A 6,000-nucleotide genomic window follows, 5' to 3' on the forward strand; every position below is an offset into this window, starting at 1 on the left:
ATATGTCCCAGAAGCATTTGGGTACAAAGTGATTTGTTCATCAAAACAGGGTACAGTAATTTATAAAGCTGGGCAGTACAGCCAACTCTGAATCAGTAAAGTCCTAAATCTATAATCACTAATAAAGAGTACTCCCACACTCAAAGGTGTTACATATTTGTGAATTAATTTGTCCTGTCTGAGCTGAGACTTGCTCGAGGCAGTTATCAGGTTGAACCCAAATTTTTTTCCCCCCCCCCCAGTAATGATTGTCTGGTTGAGATCGGTACATTATTGCAGATCACATTCATGCATCTGTTAAGCTGAGGTATGTAATGTCACAATGATTCATGGTAGTGATGTTGGCAGAATGTCTGGACTGTTTCTTCTGTCTAAGAATATAAGACATCTCTTCAAACACTTACTGCATTTGTCCTAACATTTGGGAGACACATTTAGGTGGAGATTGAGACAACTGAGCAAATGAACTGTGTCAAAAAATGATAATCTATATATGGTGCATAAAATGAGCCTAAAGTGGCTCTATTTCCCCATTAATTTCAAATTTCAGCACACAGTGAACTTAATAAAAGTTTAAGTCTTAAGATTGAATCGAGAGCCCGTGTACAGTGTATTCACCAGTGTAACATTGTGCACATCCTGAATCTCAAAATAACTCAGTTCATTAAACCATAGTACAAATACAAGATCAGAGTGTAGCTACCTCATGAAAAATTACAATGTTATCACTAGCATTCACTGAAAAAAAGTAAAAGTTCTTGTAGTAACACTTGGGAAAACTGACAGTTTGAAAACCCCCGAAATATTTTCAAGAGTCCAAAAAGCACTTCAATACTAAAAAGTTTACAAGTTCTGAGAAAATATGCATGTAAAACTACATTAATTTGAAATGTGCAGCCAAATAGCTGTCCAGATCGACACAAATCCTGCCTTGGTCATGGTCCCAAGATGAAGGTCTTATTTACAGCAGTGTGCTGGGCTTTTTCTAATGATAAGTTGATAAACTCAAACTGTACATCAGTACAATTTTCCAAATTCTATACTCTTATGGCTAGAACAGAACAAGTTACATGCACAGTTGCATACTCCCAAGCTGATTAAAATTTGTTGCAGGTGTTTGTAAAATAAATGGTTTGTTCATGATTAACAAAAAACTAAATCATGGTTGCACAATTTAATTAAATAATTTACAATATCTATAATTCATAATTTATAATAAAAGTGGCATGTCATCCATATGTAAAATGAACTGCTTTTCCTGCTGGTGTAATCTGTTTTGCAGTAGATTCAGTAAAATTTGAATTGTGGCCGAATTTGATTGAGAACTTGGAATTGGCTGGAATCAACCTAATAAATAACAAAAAAAGTGTAAATTATAAATTCTGTTATCAGTGGGTCCAGAAGACCACATACACATGCTGGAATGCTGTTTTGTGTAGCTATCGTATATCTTGAATTAACTCAGTTTTGTATTTTATCAACATTTAATTAATTGTAATTTCTTAATTAATTATTAAACTGCAGAAAAAAATGTGTGTATGTATAGATTTGTCTTGATGAGCTCCTTAAGCTAAGACTTTGACCACTGTTGTACCTTTTTTTATTAAATTGTTATTAATTTATAATAATTTATCCTTGATGAGCTTCTTAAGCTCCACCTTCATTACTGTTGTACCATTTTTATTAATTTACAATAATGTATCCAAGTCATCTTAAGTGATTTGTGTCAAATGTGGTACCGAACTGATCAGCACATTGGCTCTTTAATATATGTTATACATCTCTGTAACCTGGCTGGTGACCACAGTAAGTGTATGTGCTCTAAAAATACAATAGACCAGTCATCATCATCCTCAGTAGACCTGCCTCCCCTCCCCCAAGCAGGTGACACACAACTTCTAGCATTTAGCTAGACTAACAGAGGACAGATCCACATGCACTTGTAGCCTCACATTTGCTGCCTGACAGATGACAGACCTCAGGTGAGAGCTTTCTGTATGTAGCGTGGCAGGATATTGTCCAACCAAGGTATTCTTCAAGAACAACACCTGATCTTAACCACAAATCTTGACTTTCCATATGGAAAGTTTTTCTTGACTTATCATTTTAGCAGGATGTATCAATGACAGTCCAGACTACATTTCCCCAGCATACTCTCCAGCCAGCTTTGGCCATTGTTCGGTACATGTTGAAGCCCTTGGAGTGTGTAATAATTGATGCAGGACAATCAAGTCTGTAGACCAAGTGGAGCACACAGAACAAGAAACAAATTTAGAGTCCCTCCAACCTTGCCTTGTTATGTAGCCCATTTATTGCCATCCACAAACTGAAATTTGAGCACCCATCACCACCATATGATTTCAGCTCATGTCCCTGCATAGTGTCATCACTTATGGACTACACCAAGTAATAATAGAGAAATAGTTTGAGAGATCTATTCATTTCCTGATACGGGTCATGCATGAAATTTCTGACGAATCGTGAAAAATTCTGGATTACTTTTAGAGGCCGCTATCCTGCTAGTCCACTTAAGAGTCTGTCATATTTGTCCATATTGGCATGGTTCCTTTTGAACCATATATGCTGACATAATGTGTCCTTGCAACAGTTACATCTCCACCCACTGTATGTAAGCGCACCTGCAAAAAATGAGTCACCCCTAGAAGACACCAAAACGATACTGTGCAACAGTGACCTAGCTTCAGTTACACCCTCAATTTGACAAGGAATAGAATCAACAAGTTTCTTCCAGTACACCACATTGAGCTGAAGTCACTCATTGATGATTAGATCCCATAAAGCTACCAAACTGCAGGAACGGTGATCGCTATGTTTAACCCGATACACATTCCACTTGATTAAGACTGGGTGATTTAGCAGTGGAGGTGAGGTATGACCGTTGCCTAAGTGTTTGTAATACCACGAACGTGTGTGTGTGTGTGTGTGTGTGTGTGTGTGTGTGTGTAGGCTTCTACATCTACATCTACATCTACATATCTACAAATATACTCCACTAGCCACCAAGCGGTGTGTGGCGGAGGGCACAATCTGTGCCAAAGTCATATTTCCCTCCCTCTGTTCCATTCGCGTATCGCACGAGGGACAAACGACTGTCTGAACGCCTCAGTGCAAGTTCTAATTTCCCTTATCTATGAATGGTGATCAATGTGTGATTTGAAAGTTGGACGTAATAATATATGCTCTACATACTCAGTGAAGAACGGATTTTGGAATTTAGTGAGCAGCCTCTTCTGTTTAGTGCGCCGTCTATCTGCAACTTTGTCCCACTTCAAACTTTCTATGAGATTTGTAATGTTCTTGAGATGGTTAGATGTACCAGTCACAAATCTTGCCACTCTGCTGTGAACCTTCCCAATCTCATGAATCAGACCCAACTGGTAAAGGGTCCCATACAGACAAACAATACTCTAAGACTGGACGAACTAACGTATTGTAAGCTATTTCCTTTGTAGAGGGACTGCATTGCTTCAGGATTCTACCAATACACCACAATCTAGAGTTCGCCTTACCCATTACTTGTGTAATCTGATCATTCCATTTGAGATCATTTAGAATAGTCACACCCAAATACTAGACGGATGTTACTACTTCCAAAGACTGGGCATTTATTTTGTACTTGTAAATTAATGGGGATTTTCGCCTTGTTATACGCAGTGGGTTATACTTGCTAACATTGAGAGATAACTGCCAGTCACTACACCACGCATTTATTTTCTGCAAATCCGCATTGATTTGTTCACAACTTTCGTGTGATACTACTTTCCTGTAGACTACAGTATCATCAGCAAACAGTCTAATGCCGCTATCAATACCATCAGCCAGATCGTTTATGTAAATTGTAAAAAGCAGCGGACTTATTACGCTGCCGTGGGGCACACCTGAAGTAACACTTGTTTCTGTTGAAGTCACCCCATTCAGGATGACATACTGCTCCCTGTCTGTTAGAAACCTTTCTATCCAACTGCATATGTCATTGGATAGACCGTGCTTATGGTCTAAGCACGCACTTTTTGGAGCACGCCAGTGCGGAACTGAGTCGAAAGTCAAGAAATATGGCATCAACCTGGGAGCCGGTATCTAGAGCCTGTTGTATATCATGCACAAAGAGGGCCAGCTGTGTCTCTCATGACCTCTGTTTCCTAAAACCATGCTGGTTTCTGCAGATGAGCTTCTCATACTCTAGGAAGGTCATTATGTCTGAACACAAAATATGTTCCTTGATTCTACAACAAATCAATGTCAGTGAAATTGGCTGGTAATTATGTGCATCTGATTTTCTACCCTTTTTATAGATTGCTATGACCTGGGCATTCTTCCAGTCCCATGGAACTTTCTGCTGTTCCAGTGATCTCCGATAGATGATGGATAAGAATGGTGCTATACTTGTAGCATAGTCAACATATAATCTTACAGGGATACCGTCTGGGCCAGATGCTTTCCTGGTGTCTAAGGATCTTAACTGTTTTACAATCCCAGATACACTAAACACTATGTCAGCCATCCTTGCGTTTGTTCGATGATTGAAAGGGGGAATGGTGCTGCAGTCCTCTAACGTAAACGAGTTTTTGAAAGCTAGGTTTAGAATTTCGGCCTTCTGTTTATCATCATCAGTTACATTACCCGTACTGTCAGCAAGAGAAGGTGTTGAATTATTTGTAGCATTCATAGATTTTACATATGACCAACATTTTTTGGGGTTATTTTTAGAATCTGCAGATAAAATATTCCTTTCAAATTTGTTAAAAGAATCTCACCTTGTCCTTCTGACAGCTGCTTTCATTTCGCATAATTTCTGTTTGTCAGTGGTGCAGTGACTACGTTTAAAATGACTGTGCAAAATTCTCTGCTTTCTCAGCAACTTCCTAATATGTTTGTTGTACCAAGGCAGATCCTTTCCCTCCCCTATATTTCTGCTAGGCACATACTTCTCTAGCACATTGTGGACAATACACTTAAATTCCGACCAAAGAGGCTCAGTATCTTTGTGTCCTGCGGTGAATGCTTGGAGATGACCATGAAGATATTCATTAATGATACTTTTATTTGCTTTCCCAAACAAGAAAACTCTATGCTTTGTTTTTTTTTTTTTTAATTTTTTTTCCCTCCACTGACGTAGAAGCCACAATGATATTATGGTCGCCAACACCTTCTTCTAGATTAACTTCCTCAAAAAGATTAGGTCTGTTTGTCGCAAAGATATCTAAAATGTTCCCATCTCGAGTTAGTTTTCTAACCAATTGCTTAAGGTTGTATGTTGAGAGCACTCATAGAATAACTTCACACGAATCTTTGCTTCTGCCTCTCTGTGATAAATGTGTAATTTTCCCAGTCAATGGATGCCAGATTAAAGTCTCCATCTATAACTAATGGATAATTTGGATATTTATTTCCTATGTACCCATGACTTTCCCTGAAACATTCTGCGACGTTTGTTGCGGATGCTAATGGTCTATAAAAACATCATAATACAATGGTCAATCCTTGTCTGATTATCCAGACTATTTCACAGTCCGATCCAGTATCAATCTCAACTCCGTTTAAACAGCTTTTAACTGCAATGAATACACCACCTCCAATAGCATCGGTCCTATCCTTCCTAAACATTGTCCAATCAGAGTTCAAAATTTCACTGTTTTTTATGTCTGGTTTCAACCAGCTTTCAGTACCTAATACAATATTGGCATTGCTACTGTTTATTTCGGAGAGGCTTGTGAACATGTCTGGTGTCTTCTTGGGAGACAGGTGTCTAAAGCATTCTCATAATGAAGATGCAGGAGAAGGGACAGTACTTGGTCATCAGGAATGTTGAAATAAACATTCCGATTCATGTTCATGGTAACCTGAAAGGATGAGCCCAAATCATGGTATAAGAAAGGCCACAAAACATCAAACAGCCTCTGGTATCCTGAACTACACCCTCCACACAACAGGTTAAATGCCTCATTGGGTTGTTAGTGCATTCCGAATCTTTCATCATTA

This window comes from Schistocerca cancellata, chromosome 2 (genome assembly GCF_023864275.1).
Source record: "Schistocerca cancellata isolate TAMUIC-IGC-003103 chromosome 2, iqSchCanc2.1, whole genome shotgun sequence".
Taxonomy (NCBI): Eukaryota; Metazoa; Arthropoda; class Insecta; order Orthoptera; family Acrididae; genus Schistocerca; species Schistocerca cancellata.